This window comes from Atractosteus spatula (genome assembly GCF_055471065.1).
Source record: "Atractosteus spatula isolate fAtrSpa1 chromosome 17 unlocalized genomic scaffold, fAtrSpa1.hap1 SUPER_17_unloc_1, whole genome shotgun sequence".
NCBI lineage: Eukaryota > Metazoa > Chordata > Actinopteri > Semionotiformes > Lepisosteidae > Atractosteus > Atractosteus spatula.
This window is the reverse complement of record NW_028296633.1, coordinates 30,001-47,831: the sequence shown is the minus strand read 5'-3', so window position 1 is coordinate 47,831 and position 17,831 is coordinate 30,001.

The window sequence follows — 17,831 nt, the reverse complement described above, 5'->3', positions numbered from 1 at the left end:
GAGCCACACTTCATACTCAAAGACTCAAAGAAAACTCAAAGAACTCAAAGGAAACCTGACCTAATTTTCACGAAAAACAATGAATCAATTGTAATAGATGGTACTGTACGTTATGAACAAAACTTACACACACTAAAAGAGGCAGAAAGAGAGAAAGTTGTCTACTATGAGCCCCTGAAAGAACAGATCAACAGGTGCTGAAAAAGTCACCTTCTACGGCGTCCCTATTGGAGCGAGAGGGAAATGGCATGAGAGAAACTTCAACGTCCTCCAGAGCCTGAAAATCAGAGAAAGTAGACAGAAACAGCTGGCAAAACTCTTCAGCTGAAGAGCCCTACTCTACTCCCTTAACATCCTCTCAATGTTTGGCGGCAAAAACGTGGCCACTGAAAACAACAATGACTGTATATAACCACAAAATGTATATAATGTAACTAAATTGTGCTAAAAATGTTATGTTATTTACTGCTATATTGTAAACACCTTGGCTTGAATTAAAACCACAGCAACTACCCCTTACCCTGCTAAAAAAATCTAGCTAGGTCCCGCTCTTTACAGCCCTACCCTAGCCGGGACTGAATTTGACTGGTGGGCACTTAAATTAAACAACCCACCTTGACTTTGGGGATCTCGTAACGATTACAATCGGCATGGAAGCACTCAAAGCCATTGGCGGGTGTGTCATCCCTGATGCTGTCATGCAAGCGTCATTTTGGATGATTAAGTGGACGGGCCACTGAACCCGGAAAAGAAACCAGCCAGTCTGGTGAATATAATAGCCAAATGCCTCGTTATCTAATTAGTGACGTGCATGAATGGATGAACGAGATTCCCACTGTCCCTACCTACTATCTAGCGAAACCACAGCCAAGGGAAAGGGCTTGGCGGAATCAGCGGGAAAAAAACCCCGTTTAGCTTGACTATAGTCTGGCACTGTGAAGAGACATGAGAGGTGTAGAATAAGTGGGAGGCCCCCTCCCGGGGGAGCCTCTGGTGAAATACAAGCTCTTGTTTCTGGCACCCGCTGGCCACAACCCGCTCCGGAGACAGTGGCAGGTGGGGAGTTTGACTGGGGCGGTATACCTCTCAAATGGTAACGCAGGTATTCTAAGGCGAGCTCAGGGAGGACAGAAACCTCCCGTGGAGTAGAAGGGCAAAAGCTCGCTTGATCTTGATTTTCAGTATGAATACAACCGTGAAAGTGGGGCCTCACAATCCTTCTGATTTTTGGGGTTTTAAGCAGGAGGTGTCAGAAAACTTACCACAGGGATAACTGGAATGCGGCGGCCAAGCGTTAATGGCAACGTCGCTTTTTGATCCTTCGATGTCGGCTCTTCCTATCATTGAGAAGCAGAATTCACCAAGCGTTGAATTGTTCACCCACTAATAGGGAACGTGAGCTGGGTTTAGACCATCGTGAGACAGGTTAAGTTGTACCCTACTGATGATGTGTTGTTGCAATCCTGTTCAGATATGGTCCTACAGAACTTATATATACACGTTTCCCCCCGTCCTCCTCCCCCCTCCTGTCTTTGATGTAACCGAAGGAAATAGAACCTTCCTTTGTCATCAGGGGTTTAGTGTAAACATTTACCATTTGGGTAAACATTCACCATTTGGGGGTAAGTACAGGGGGGGAAGGCCTCTGTGATCAAGCAGGCGTGATGGTTCAGTTCAGCATGTAAAAGCCATTAGCAGGCTCCATCAACACTCACCCATCCTAAACTACTGTTTCTAAAACAAAAATCAACTACGTGTGCAGAATGTACCCAACAACCTAAACCAACCCAATACACAAGAGTTCACACAAATACACAAGTGAACTACGAATACCAAAGGGAAAACGAGAATGGACACAAGTAACAGGGTACAAAACAACACAGAGATTGATACAATTCATCTGGGCAAGGTAATGGCTAAATAATGGATAACACAAACAAACGAAAGTACAAGGTGACAAACACAAACCAACAAAGCCAAAGCTATACGAATGCACGCACGAACGAACGCACGAAGCAAAACGAAGTCAAACGAAAGGGCCCTTCCTTCTGAAAACCTCCAAGTTATGTACTGAATAAACTGCACTCTGATTGGCCGAGATGCTTAACGATGATGATGTAATATGGAAACAATGGTGTAATGATGGGCCAATGGGGGAGGAAGAACAATCAAGGTCAGGAAGTGGGGAACATAGCGACAAAACACACATGGACCACACACTGGGATGTAACACATCCATTTGGTCAATATTCAGAAATATTGGAAACACATGTTTACAGATGCAGACATGATGCTCAGTTTTTAAACTAGGATTAATAGTCATTAAATGAAAGATCTGTATTTCTACTTTCACGTGCATTTGGTTTAAACCTTGTAATATGCACCATTTCAGAGATATGAATGAAAATATGCCCTCCATTTTGTCAATATTGAAAAATATTGGACACACATTTTTATGGAGGCAGACATGATGCTGAGTTTAAAACTGAGGATAAAAGACATTAAATGAAAGCTCCGATTCTCTGCTAAAAGCTACTGTACAAGCATTTTCTTTTTAAGCTTGTAGTATGCACTGTTTGGGAGATAATAATGAAACCAGGCCATGCATTTTGTCAATATTAAAAATAGGGGACACTTATTTTAGGAAGTGCAGGGCTGATGCTGAGCTGAACAGTGCGGTAATTGGGCATTGCATGAAGGCTCTGAATCTCTGCTTTCAAATGCTCTTGGTTTAAACCTTGTAATATGCACCATTTCGGAGATATTAATGAAATATGCCATCCATTTTGTCAATATTAAAAACATTGACCACGCATTTTTATGGATGCAGACATGATGCTGAGTTTAAAACTGGGAATAATAGACATTAAATGAAAGCTCTGATTCTCTGCTTTCATGTACATTTAGTTTTAAGCTTGTAGTATGCAGCAAGTCTCCAAGGTGAACAGCCTCTGGCATGTTAGAACAATGTAGGTAAAGGCAGTCAGCAAGTCAGATCCATAACTTTGGGATAAGGATTGGCTCTAAGGGCTGGGTCAGTCGGGCTGGGTTGGGAAGCGGGGCTGGGCGCGAGTCTCGGCTGGACGAAGCGCCGTGTGCCGTGGCCACTCTCGTGTGCCCCAGTCGGAGCCCTCCCTCCCCTTCTCGCCGGAAGGCCGGGGTGCCGGTGGGTCAAGCCATCGTCCACGGCGGCGAATCTGGACACGTGCCAGGCCCGTCCCGTGGATTTCCCCAGCTGCGGCGCTGGGCCCAGAGGTGGGAGGGGAAGGCCGGCGGGCGGCCTCGGCCAGTGTTTAGCAGCTGGCTTAGAACTGGTGAGGACCAGGGGAATTCGACTGTTTTATTAAAACAAAGCATCTTGAAGGCCCGCGGTGGGTGTCAACGTGATGTGATTTCTGCCTAGGGCTCTGAATGTCAAAGTGAAGAAATTCAATGAAGCGCAGTTAAACTGCGGTAGTAACTATGACTCTCTTAGCCCCCTCGGGTAAGGGGCGGAGGCGTAGTGACCTCTACCTCCTTGCTGGTAACTCCACTGCTCTGCAAGAGTACGTGGAGGCTAAATGAGGTCCAAATTGCTCTACCCCTCCAGTGGGCCCGCCAACCCACAAGGCAGTATCCATGGCAAAAACTCATAATGGAAATAAATGGAAGTAATGAACCATACCGGATGGCACGTTGCCCGGGTCAACAAGGTGCCCTGGAAGGACCGAGGGCTGGGTCCTGTCCCAGTATCACAAAGCCCCCCACAAGAACGAGAAATGGAGAATTAAGACTGGTCTCTGTGAGTACACAGACAACATATGACGACTTGGCCCAGGTCATGTCCGATAAGAGTCTAATCATCCGCCACCCCGGAAAAATATCACCTAAAATAGCTCAAGCTATTGTGATATATGGCTCTCAATACAAGACTGTAAAGCGAATAGAGATTGAAAGCCTCATACAGGAGTGTGATCCCTCCCTGATGAGCATCCTGGAGGACTATGAGTGCGACTCAATCGGATATTATGATGATGAGTCCACAACCCCTCCACAGGAAGAAGAAGTAAGCAACCCAGATATCGATGAGTCACTTGAAAAACCAGCCTTCCTAAGTGACTTAACAATAAAGATGCAGATACCAAATGATGACCAGACCTGTGCCATCTGCAAAGAGAAAATTGGAAGACCAAGGATGGTACTACAACACTATATTCTCAAACACAATGAGATATCTTTGGAATTCCAATGCTCCAATTGCAATATAACGAGCAATAACCTCCACTCCATCCAATGTCATCTCCCCAAGTGCAAGGGGAAGACAGACAAATCCAACAAAGAAAATGAGGGCGAATGGAAGTGTAACATCTGCAACATAAACTTCCAAACCAAATCCGGCTTGTCACAACATAAGCGACATGCCCACCCAGATACCAGAAACAGTGAATGAATCCAGGAACTAAACAAGAACAAAGATGCCAGCAAAATATGGACAGAGGAAGAATTAACTAAACTAAAGACACTGGAATTAAAATATAAAGGGGCCAAAAACATGAACCAGCTCATTGCCCAAGAGCTTGGTACAAAGAACAATAAACAAGTGGGTGAAAAAAGAAGACCATCAAGAAACAGAAAACCCCTTGAAATTCTATCATCAAACAATAAATCAAACCCACTGTAGCGGCGAGGCTTAATAATAAGGCAGAATTAAGTGTTTCTGAGCTTCCCAAATGAGGCCCCATTTCTCTGTTCATCTCTGTGGAGCAGCCACAGAGAGACCATTAGTGCAGGGTGATTTAAGGTTTCCTAGGACAGCTCCCAAAGGGGGATGCACTTAGCTAAGTCTGGCTATCATGATCAATGGTCATCCACTGGCGCCTATCAGTCTAGGGAGTGCCGGATGGACATCTGGACTGCATTACTAAGTGTCAGGACTAAGTGACTCATATCTCACCTTGATCAACCAATCAGGGACTGGTAGGGCTGAGTAACCCACGTGGGACTCTGATGCCCATGGAACTTTCAGCCAATCAACGAGCTGAAGTTCCTCCAGGTAAAAACAGGCAACACAGGCCTGGAGATTCAGATTCGGGAGATTCGGTAAGATTCTGGAGAGGATTCTGTGGACTGTTCTAAAGGGAATTCAAAGGAGAATTCCAGGGCAGGACGGCCCAGGAGTAGAAGGCTCCCAAGGGCAGGACATTCTCCCAGCGCGCCTCCTGACCATCCCGAGACTCAGCCCGGACAACTACGGAACGGCCAGTGTGTCTGAGTGCCAGAACTTTCCTTTGTTCTAAGAGTCTAGAGTGGAGGTTGCCAGAGAATAACCAGAGGATCCACCCGAGGTTAGCACCAGCAGCAAGCCTCGTGAACAGGTCGGGACTGTGGACAGCTGAATCACTATTCAGAACTAGCTCTTCATCAGGAACGAACCGGTCCTCTTCCTGACTTGCTGGGACCCACAGTAACTTTTCTCCTGTGCGCAAACTTTGCTAGTTAAAGCCAACACAACTAGCCGGTCAGTGAGCATCAGCAGCGCACCGTCGCAAGCCGCACAGCACAGCCTGGCACCGAGCCAGAGAGAGCGGATTGGACAGCAACAGCCTGCAACTGTTTCTTTGTGCCCGCAGGAGATCTGAATCCCCAGAAATTGGATGAGTATTCAACTTCAATGCATTACAGCTCGAGAATTCAATTGTTATCCCAACCAGTTGATATCAATTTAATTCCTAAGAGTTATGTACTTGTTTTGAGTATCTAATGTAGAAGTTATAACCAAGTTCATTTACGAAACGGTCTTAATGAATGATATACTGAACGTATGTCCTCTTGATATGTGTAACTCTTCGTAACTGATTGAATATATACCTTTTGTATTCTGATAACCCTCTCGATAAGATCTGTTAGGTTTATATGCATATTCTATGTATTAATAAATGTATCCTCGTGTATTAGTACCTGTGTGTGTGCGTTGTTTGAGTTATATCGCATGGTTGGATTCTAAAGCCATCAAAAGAATCAACTTTGTGATTTACTGCTACAATTGATAATTGTCACAGTAAATGCCCAATCCCTACAGAACTGGTGCCTTCAGAGAGCCACTACATTATTTATTTGGCGTCCCTGAACGGCTATGAAACACTACACCACCATCATCCAGAATGATGACAGTTAAACCCCCGACATTTGCAAAAAGAACAGGCATCCGCTCCAAACTCAAAAGACTCTCTAAAGACATTGTCAACAGAGAGGAAACCGAAGTGACAGTGAAAGAAGCTATCTACACTGATAGCAAAGACCCAGAAACCATCAAACAATTAAATGAAATCGCCTCTGAAAAACTACTGCAGACCCTAAAACCTGAAACGACAGATATAAGCAACAAGAAACAAAAACCCAACAAACATAAAAAGGGCAAAACATGGTCATGGACAAAAAAGAGGGCGAACAAAAGAAGACTATATAAATATCACCAGTCTCTATATAACAAGAACAAATCAAAGCTGGCTTCCCTAATCCTTGATGGAACTGAAAATGAATCTTGCAAAATTGATATCAAGGAAATTTATAATACCTACAAAAAGAAATGGGAAGAACACACAGCATTTTCAGACCTAAATAACTTTATATCAAAAGGGAGAGCCGACAATGAAGTCTTTGAATCCCTGATCAGCGAAGATGAAGTTCAAGAAAATTTAAGAGCAATAAAAAAGACCTCTGCACCAGGTCCCGACAACATAGACTGGCACGTCATCCAAGACCTGGAAGGTGATGGAGTGACGCTATTCCAGCTGTTTAACCTATGGCTAATTACAGGGCACATTCCTAAAAAACTGAAACAGTGCAATACAATCTTAATACCGAAGACCTCGGACGAGAAGAGTCTGGAAGATATTGGAAACTAGAGACCCATCACCATCGGGTCAATGCTCCTCAGACTCTTCTCTAGAATAATCACAAAACGTCTCGAAAGAGCTTGCCCAATAAACCAAAGACAGCGAGGCTTCATCGAAGCTTCTGGCTGCTCAGAAAACCTAACAACCCTACAGTATATACTGGAAAATGCCAAGAAATCACGCAAACAAATTGCAGTGGTGTTTATTGATATCGCTAAAGTATTTGACTATGTGTCTCATGATCACATCTTCCAAGTATTGAGACAAAAAGAACTGGATAACCACATAATAGATCTAATAGAAGATTCATATCAAGACTGTAAAACCACTATAAAAACCGAAAACCAGTCCTCACAAGAAATCTCCATTAAAGTCGGAGTTAAGCAAGGCGATCCCATGTCACCCATACTATTCAACCTTGCAATGGATCCCTTGATCAATGCCTTGGAGGAACTCGGATGCGGCTTCAAAACCGCAGCTGGAAAAATCTCAACGCTGGCATTTGCAGACGACCTGGTCCTGCTGAGCGACAGCTGGGAGGAGATGAAAAGAAACATCAGCACCCTTGAAGAATTCTGCGTACAGACAGGTCTGATGGTTCAAGTCAAAAAATGCCACGGGTTCCTGATTTCACCCACCAAGGACTCATATGTCATTAACAACTGCGAGGACTGGTCAATAAATGGCAACAAGCTCCATATGATAGCTCTTACTGAGTCCGAAAAATACCTGGGACTTAAAATTAACCCGTGGTCAACAACAAAACAACCAGAAGCTTCGAATTTAATCCAAACATGGATTCATAAAATTGATAAAGTGCCTCTGAAACCTTCACAGAAGGTAACTATCCTCAGTATCCACACAATCACCAGACTGATTTATCAAATGGACTATGCGTATACTAATCAAACAACCCTACAGGCCCTCGATGGTATCATAAGAAAAGCAGTCAAAAGCTGGCTGCGTCTCCCCGAGTCCACATGCAATGGACTAATCTACTCCAGCACAAGAGATGGGGGACTGGGCATAATCAAGCTAGCCAGCCTGATACCATCAATTCAAATCAGAAGACTGCAACGCATGGCAGTGTCATCAGACTCCACTATCAGATCGCTAATGCAAACCAATGAAATACAAGAAAAATTCCAGAAACTGTGGATCCAAACTGGAGGTGAAGAAGATCAGACCCCACAGTTATCTGACCCTTCAACCTTAACAATTGCAACAGATTAAATAACATACCCAGACGGTTGGGAATCCAAAAACAAACAAAAACCAAAATACAAAACACCCTGCAACTGGCGTAAAGACGAATTTGAAAATTGGACAAAACGACCAGTCCAAGGAGTGGGGATCAACAACTTCCAAGATGACCCCGACAGCAATTCCTGGCTATCTCACCATATGGGTTTCAGAGAGAGGCACTTCATTGCAGCCCTTCAACTACGAGCCAACGTATACCCCACCAGAGAATGCCTAAATACAGGCCAGAGAGGGCTCCCAACACACTGCCGTAAATGCCAAGAGGTAACTGAAACCTGCTCCCACATACTTGGACAATGTCCAAGCGTACAAAACACAAGGATTAAAAGGCACAACAAAATATGTGACATCCTAGCCGAAGAAGCTAAGAAGCATGATTGGGAGATCACAAAAGAGCCACACTTCTGGCTCAAAGACACTAATGAGTTGAGGAAGACACTAATGAGTTGAGTTGGGTAAGGAGTGGAGACTTAGTGACCTTAACCTCCATGTGGTCCTGCTGGTAACTCCACTGCTCTGCTTGAGTACATGGAGGCCAAATGAGGTCTAAATGATCTCACCCCTCCTGTGGGCCCTCCAACCCACTAGGTAGTACCCATGGCGAAACCTCAAAATGGAGAGTAATGTTAATGATGAACCATACCAGATGGCATGTCGCCCAGGCAAATAAGGTGCCCTGGAAGGACTTCGAGTTGGATCCTGTTCCAGTAAATCCTTACAGGACCCCAGTTGATAAGAGTTACAGTATCAGCAGGCTCTCCGGAAGAGAGTGACCCGGGCTGGACTATAAAGAAAACACGCTCCTGGCTGGGTTTAAACAGTACCTTTTCCAGGACCTGGGTGTGGTAATCTGCTCTCAGGAGGTAGGTATTTAAAACTGGGCAGAGACTCACAAAGTACATATTTTAAGTCATTAGCACAGAATTCACCCATCTGAGATTGTGCCAGCTCTAAAAATAAACCCCTTAAAACTTTTTTTTAGATAGACAACGTTTCCAGATTCCTATTTTTTATGGATCAGTCTGAAGCATCCTTGATGTTTGTGAAGGACGTTCCCAAAAGGAGCAATTTTTTTACCAACTGAGGTTGACTTGATTGTCTCACCAAACCATTGCTAACTACATCAAAAATATCAACCGGTTCCTGTGCTACATCCTGAATGCCACCAACCTAAGACAGGAGGATCCCAGCGTGGCTAACGTCATCATCATCTTCCAGAGCATCCAAAAGGACATTCAGCAAAAAAAACAGCAAGGATGTGTCACAGGAAGTCATTAGAAAGAGGTATTTTCCATTTAGTTTCCATTTGGAACTCTGATTCTAGTTGGTTTCCATTTCCGGTACATGATGGGAACTGATGTTGATGGTACTACTCCTTCTGCCACAGATACAGACAGCTGCAGAGTCCTGGGCCAAGCGCCAGTGACTGCTGGAAGGTGGTGAGGGCTTCAAAGAAAGATGTGGAGCGGAACTGGAGAAGACGCACACCTCTGAAGACATCACCATGCCTGAGCAGCTTCTTGTGCTGTATTACCTGCAGGCCATTCTCCAGCTGAAGCACCTGCATCACCTAGGGGTGATAAAGAATATGACAGTAAGAATGACAGTCTTGCATATTTCAATTGTTTGGTCAAATTCTAACAATGACACAATGATCTGACGTTTATAAAGACACAGAATAACAGTGCTGGTCAGGGCTCATCACTGTCATTTAGGTGGCGCGCCCGTTACTTAGAGCCTTTACAGGGAGACTGGACTGGAGGGAGGGGTGAGGGAGAAGATGCTCTCAGCTCTGTGGTCTGTCAAGCAGATTGAACGCACTGGAGAGCGGAAGTGTGAGAGTGGAATTTGATCTCCACCCCAACTTCTCTTAAGTAACTCCATATGGAACAAGAGTTAATGAATGGCAAACATCAGGTTCGAACAGCCTCAGCAGCACTAAATCGTAATGATTCTTGATGACACCTCCTCATGATATATGTAAGCCCCTTCTCTCCTTCACATTCATCTTTTGCACCTCTCTTCCACACTATCCCCTACTTGTGAGTCCTCATTGGGATCCCAGCCACCTTAGCACCCAGCCAAGTGGGTCAGACTGACTGACTGAAACACTCAATACTCTCCATATACTTCATTGCTGGGTACTGCTGTTGCTACTGTAAAATGATCATTGGCAGTTTTGAATCAGATATTATTTATTGAATTGCTTGTGATTTCAGGTCCAGGAATGGATGCAGAGAAATAATTTTGTGTCACAAACGGGGCGATAATAGCAGTGACAAAACACACAAACTCCTCAAAGCAGCTGGCATGCTTTGCCTGAATGAAGAAGAGGAACATGTAAGTCTAGTTACGCTGATACACTCTCTCCAGTTCATTGCTAACATCTGTCTTCGGCATTCAACAATAGTTGAAAAGTACAATAACTGCATTTTCTCTGTTTTTTCAGATGTTTCACATTCACTAAACTACGCTGTACTGCCACTGATAGCATCTGTGGAACAGAGACTGAAATTTTTTTCATTTCTTCTGTGGGGGAGCCAATTTATAATCCTTTCAACGACTTGCGAAGACTGCATGAGAAGTAAACTAAATCACAAAGTTGTTTTAATGTAATAATTGAACTGTCTGTGGCTTGGAAACAATCATACACTGTGTGTATGTGTTTGTTTTGTAGATACCATCTCCCATTCACCACCAGCCAGGCTGCCAGGAGGGCATTTGAGACGGCCACAAAGAGGCTCACAGATGCACAGGAGAGCATCGTGGCGGATTATCTGGCCCACTCAGATGGTACTGCAGAGAAACACTATAGGATGCTGACACATGACAACATCTGCTCAGCCATTGAAGTCATCGAAGGTGTTGCAGAGGAGGGAGTTCAGTAAGTGTCACCATGTTCTGAATAAATGACAAAATATTCATGTGTCAAAAACAGCAATTACTTCATGCTTTTGAAACATCAAGAGAGCAATCGCCACTCAGTGCTGCAGGACGCACATCTGCTTTCAGTTCTTTTCAGCCTACGTGTTACAGAGATTATTGTGATCTAATATTCGATATTACATCAGATCAACACCAACATCCGCTGTGGCAGCTGCAGGATCTGGAAATCCAAAGATGGATGATGCCACAGCCTTCCAGGAGCTGACATGGGAGTTTCCAGTGTCGTTAGATGGGCAGCTTCCCAGAAAGAAAGAGCACCTGAGACTGACTGGAAGTCATGACCGACACTGTTACGACAGGTGGAGATCAGATCAGAGGAAGATGAGACTGCAGAACATTATTGGTAAGTTTACATATCAATTATTTTCACAGAGAAACAGACAAAGTGAATTTGGAATCAATTCTGAGGGTTTCTGTTCTGGTTTTCATTCCAGACTATTACTCTAGACGGTTACCAACAGAAGGCCAGGTGACCCTCTATTTTCAAAACATGGGCTAGACTGCAAATATACCAACAGCGTCTGAAGTGCTTGAGAAGTGGAAGCCCAACACAGATGCACAACCAAATGAAAGGCAAATTAAAAAGATGGAAAGCGTCAAACCTGGAGAGGCCTGAGTATCACTGACGATCCAGTGAAGGGGAAGAAGGTTGTGACTTCCACGCGTTTCCAGAAAGGAGAGGTGGTGTGTGATTACCATGGCGAGGTCATCGCAAAGACAGCTGCAGAAGCCCTAAAGGCACAGATGGCAGAGGGAGAGATGAGATGTCTGTTCTTTTTTGATGGACCTACACAAAAAATGTGCATTAATGCATGCGAAGAACATTGCACCTGTCACACGGATAAGGAGACGATCGGAAGGCAAATAAATTCCTCTGAGAAAAAAGACAACATCAGGGCTGTTAGAGAGTCATTCATAATCAACGGACAACCCGTCATGACAATTCTGTTTATAGCGAAGAGGGACATTGCTGAGGGAGAAGAGCTCCTCTTTGATTACAGAGTTTCAAGGAAATCATTTCAGGGTGAAGGACAGTCTCTGGAGTGGTTGGATAACTGACCAGTTCCAGAAAATACTTTGAACATACCTGTATATGTTGAACATATTTTCTTTTTACTATTAAAGATACTATCTTCTTGTGACTTGAAATCCATCTCAGTATTGCTTGTGTGATTGTTTTGAAGATGACATGTCTCGTTCTCCAACAGCTAGGACACCAGGAGGGGATAAGAGACAGTAGAAAAGTAGATAAATTAAGCTCAGAAGAGCATAGAGGCTGATTAGCCACCCCACTCAAATATTCCCAAGACAAAACACTACGCGACATCTGCCCAGCTCTTGTTCTTATTGAATGTTTTGGAATTAAGAGGTCTAATTGTCACCACTTTTGAAAAACTGTTGACTTTATCTGAATGTTTCAAATGAGCGATCACTCCACTTAAAACAAAGTTTTCAAATTACTTCATGATCAGTGGAGCAATGCAAAGAATCTTTTTCAGTGTAAGACATCTGCTTTTGGGTCAGTTTAAATTGAACAAACTCTCAAATCATTTTGAGATGATGTGTTACAGTAATTATTGATTTATGAATTTATTGTTTACAGACAAAGGCGATATTCATTGTCAGAAGACGGATGATGGCCCAGCATTCCCAGAACGAACACTGGAGTTTCCAGCAGCATTAGACGGGCAACCGCTTGGGAAGAGACATCGACTGAGACAGACTGGACTTCATGAATAACACCAAGAACACAGCCTACAAGATGAGTCTAGATAAAAATTCCTTAATCCTTTTAGTGAAGGTTTCTGAAAAGGCTAAGGACTACAGCAATTGTTTATTGAGATATTTCAAAACTTCGTTAAGAAGTTAGACATTTGATAAAAAGACATTTTAAATGGCTTATCTTTACAAGAATATTTTAGAACTTTAATTGAAGTTCAATAGATGCCATAGACCTAATCCACAATGTCTGCACTTTATTTTCATTTTAGCCATAAACTGTTGTAAATAGTTTAATTGAAAACAATATTAATTCAGAACACACAGTTGATTTTGAAATTGTGAGGCAATTATCAGCTATAGTGGCTCGTATCTATGACTGAGCTGTGATTTCTGTTTAACAGAGACCTGTCTGTTATACAAAGGACATTTTTCACTCTAACAGGTGTCACTTCCTAGCAGAGTCTTACACATTCCATAAGAATTTATTGCATTGGAGCAGATAAGCAGCCTCAGCCTTCTGATCATGTAAAAGCAATAGAAAGGTGCAACAAATGGAGTTCTGGAAGTTGTTCCAGTGAACTTTTCTGAATAGGTGAAGGACTAAGTAATTTTTCAGCTATTTTATAACATAACTAAGAAGTTGGAAGTTTGATTTAAAACATTTTCAGAGGTTTATCTTTAAAAGAATGTTTAAAAATGTCAGTTGTCTCTTAAACAAAGGCCATTGTTTGTTCACTGGAACAAGCGTCTCCTGATAATCAGTTAAGCAACCTAAAACAATTAATGATTGTAAATATGACAAGATTGTCGTAATGTAAAAGCTATAGTAAAGTGTAAAGTATTGATTTGTTGAATTCTTTTGTTTTTGTCTTCAACACCATCATATGCAGATGTTATCGTTTATGTTACTTTTTTGTAGCAGCTGCCTGCCAATCAAGATGCCAGGAGGTACATGATATGACCCACAAGTACTTAATGATGCAGAGAAGAGCATATGGGAAAAAGAAAACAAGACATTTATCTGTTAACACATCCAGAAGTCAGAAGATGGGTGATGGGACAGAATTTCAAGACCAGACACTAAAGGTTAAATTGAAGTTTTAGAAGTGATTCTTTGTGTTTGGCTTCAACACAATAATATGCTCACATTATTAATTTTTACATACTGCCTGATATTCATTACAGTCCAGGGTTCCCAGGAGTACACACGGCACAGCCAAAATGTGGCTAGCTGAAGTACAGCAGACCATAGGGGAAGAACTCTTGCCCACATTAATGTTTCTGCTCTGAAAAGCACTGGATAAAGGTATGTCACAGACTGCTGTTCAGCTGCTGGTTTGTGCAAAATATTGCAAATGAAAGATTGAAATATCAGCATTCTGTGAATTTCAGACATGGGTATGTATGAGCTAGATTTGCAAAGGATGTTTTAATAACTGAAAAATTGTAATATCACATATTACAATTATATTATTATTATTTCCTCCAGGGGCTCTGGTTTCTACCCATCAGTCCGAAGATATATTGGAGGGTGGTTAAATGGATTCTGGTCAAATTGGCCCTAGGTGTAAGTGTATCTGTCTGTATTTGCATCTGGTATCCTTTATGTTTTAGTTTAGTAACAGTAACAGCTAAACTAAACGTAACAGTATGTCAGCAGAAGGAAAGTGAGGATGTTTCAGATTTTACAGAAAGGTTTATAACTTTATAGATAGTATACTTGGGGTTAGCTGATGAAAAGGAAGTGAATGAAGATACTTCCACAGTAATGAAACTAATTTACTTGAGTGGGTTAAAACCTGATGTTGCCAAGAATGTACAACTATGCGTTCCTGATATTACGGAGAGTGGATACAGATTTGATTTAATAACTTGCGAGGCATGTATGCAAAAGTGCGAGCGCTGCAAATGGGAGGTAAAAAGACTCCCAAGCAGGAGAAAAGGAGCTGCCAGTTTGTTGCAATTATAGTGCAACCCCAAAATTATACCCAGATATAAGACCCCTTCAAGGAAATAATGAGGATTGGGATAAATATCCCGATTGAGCATATCCAGATGGGGGTGTGTTAACTAGCCCTGGGGGAAAGGGGGACAAAACACCAAGATAAAAGTACTGTAAAAAAAACAGGGCATTTTTTGAGAGATTTTTGTAAGAAAGAGGCCTGATTTCACAGTTAAAGAACATGTCAGAAACTGAAACGAGAGCCTTGCGTGAAATAATATATTTAAACTAGGAAACCCCTTTGTAGCCTCCCTAAATTTATCTCAGGATTTAAATAAAAGAGTAATAATCTTACAGTGTACAGTAAATGGTGTCCAGATTCCTGTAACGAAACCCAGATGAGGTATGAGGATCCTATGCAAACGCAAGAGCGGGTAGATATCGAAACAGGCGTATAATCCGAAACATCAGGCGAGCTCGTGGTCGACAGGCAAAAGGTTATTCGAAAGCCGGAAGATACAGAGACAGGTGTATAATCCAAAACAGCAGGCGACGTTCAAAGTCGAAGGGCGAAAGGGAAGTTCGGAAGCCGGGAGAAGTATCGCAAGTGACGTACAAACAAAGGTGAGGTAGAGCTCTCTAGGAGAAGACTCAATACCGAGCAGCGGGAAGCGGGTTTGGATGGTTTAAATAGCGCTGCACACGGTAGAGCGTGTGTTGATCGGTTAACATGTGTGGCGGCGCTTGTTATTATTAACCCGCTGCTGGTACTGGTTAGTCCTCTTGTGGGTTGATCTCCGCTGGCTGGTGGTCGTGACAGTTCCCCTATTGGGAGCACAGTTGTCCTGTTTATTGACTATAACAGCAAAAATATGTGATATAAAGTTTTCTAATAGGTGGAAAGAGGCTACAGGAGTGGTGAGGGGCAAGGGTTGTGTTTAAAGGAGATACAAGCTGTCACAATATGCTTGGGAAATGATGTAGAGTTTACGTGGGTGGGGAACCCACCAGGCCTATTGGGCTGGGATGCCCTGCAGCATTTATAAGGAATTACTGTTCCAGACAGCATTTATGTGAACTACCTCAATAGAGCTCTGAGATATTGTGACTGATGAGGGAATCCATAGGGCCGGGTTACTCCAAGTATTAGATTTTCTGACGGGAAAAAATGTATATAACCAACTACATAGTAAAGCCAGGGTGAATTCCTTCTCGGAACGAGCTCGCCAGGTGACGAACTGGCTTAAGGAGGGTAGTGCAGTCTAAAGTGGCGAGTGGGTGTGGGTAAAGGAGACATCCTGGAGACATCCTGCCAGATGTTGCAACCCCACTGAGGAGGGACCATATCAAGTGCTACTGACTACCAACTCTGCCATCCGAGTGACAGGATGAGATTGCTGAATCTACACGCTGCACTGCCACCGAACCACTGCACCAGAGACTGGGTAAACAGAAATAATTATGTTCTTACCGTTTCCTTATCTGTTGGGCTTCCTGGGGGGCTGACAGTGTGCCTGTTAAGCGTAAGCGTCTGTCGGGCTCCCCTGCCTGCCCTGGGACAGGCCGGGGTGCTCACAGCGCCACCCGCACACCTGCAGGGCTGGCCGCCCTCTGTTGGGCTCTTCTGCCTGCCCTGGGACAGGCCGGGGTGCTCACGGCGCCACCCGCACACCTGCGGGGCTGGCCGCCCTCTGTCGGGCTCCCCTGCCTGCACTGGGACAGGCCGGGGTGCTCACGGCATCACCCGCACACCTGCGGGGCTGGCCGCCCTCTGTGAGGCTCCCTGCATGCCTGGGGAGAGGCCACCCCTTTTTCGGCCTCTCCCTCGTACCCGGGACCACGCCACCGCTGACTCGGCCTGCCCACATACCTGGGACCAAGCCACCCGAGTTTCAGTCCTGCCGCATACCAGGGACCACACCACTCCAGATTCGGTCCTCCCACATACCCGGGACCACGCCACTCGACTTTCGGTACTCCCACATACCCGGAGATACGCCACCGCAACTTCCGTACCCGGTGCCTGCAAGGGAGCGAACCTGGAATCCAAGCCCAGCTTGTGGAGCTCTGCCTGGGCTTGAGCGGGGTGGATTCATCCCCTTAAAAGCTCCATGAAAACGAAAAAGTCTTTTTTTGACCCCGGGAGCGCTCTCAGACGGTTGCATGCCTCCTGCTAGGAAAAGGGGAGAAGCACCACAGCAGCGGCGTCTGTGAGGCCTCCGGCTCCCGGTTCGGCCGCAAGCAGTGCTTTCGGTTCCCTTTGCTCTCGGAGCTTCCAGACAGGGGGATCCAGGCCTCCCTGGCCGGGAAATATGCCCCCCGCCTGGGGATGGACTCCGGCCATGCCCCCTGCTGCAGACTAAAGCCCCCTTCTGAGTATTTAGACCCATTCAGCGCTGTCCAGCAGGCCGGCCACCTGGTCACCCCCGGCAGATTCGGGACGCCTGGTCACCCGGGGGACTTAGTCTTTTTTCCAATCGGCTTTATAGAGGCCTGGTCACCTGGGGGACTTAGTCTTTTTTACGATCGGCTTTTCGGAGGCCTGGTCACCCGGGGGACTTAGTCTTTTTTACGATCGGCTTTTCGGAGCCCTGGTCACCCGGGGGACTTAGTCTTTTTTACGATCGGCTTTTCGGAGCCCTGGTCACCCGGGGGACTTAGTCTTTTTTACGATCGGCTTTTCGGAGGCCTGGTCACCCGGGGGACTTAGTCTTTTTTACGATCGGCTTTTCGGAGGCCTGGTCACCCGGGGGACTTTGCGGTTTTTCGGCCCGGGCCTCCTGGTCCCCCGCCGGGGCCTGGCTCCCTCGCCGCGGGTAGGGTGGGGCGTCCCCCACTCCCGCGGGTCGATGAACACCACTGCAATTTGTTTGTGTGAATTCTTGGCGTTGTCCAATATATATTGTAGGGATGTTAGGTTTTCCGAGCAACCAGAAGCTTCGATGAAACCTCTTTGTCTTTGATTTATTGGGCAAGATTTTTCGAGGCGTTTTGTGATTATTCTCGAGAAGAGTCTTAGTAGCATTGACCCGATGGTGACGGGTCTCCAGTTTCCAATATCTTCCAGACTCTTCTCGTCAGAG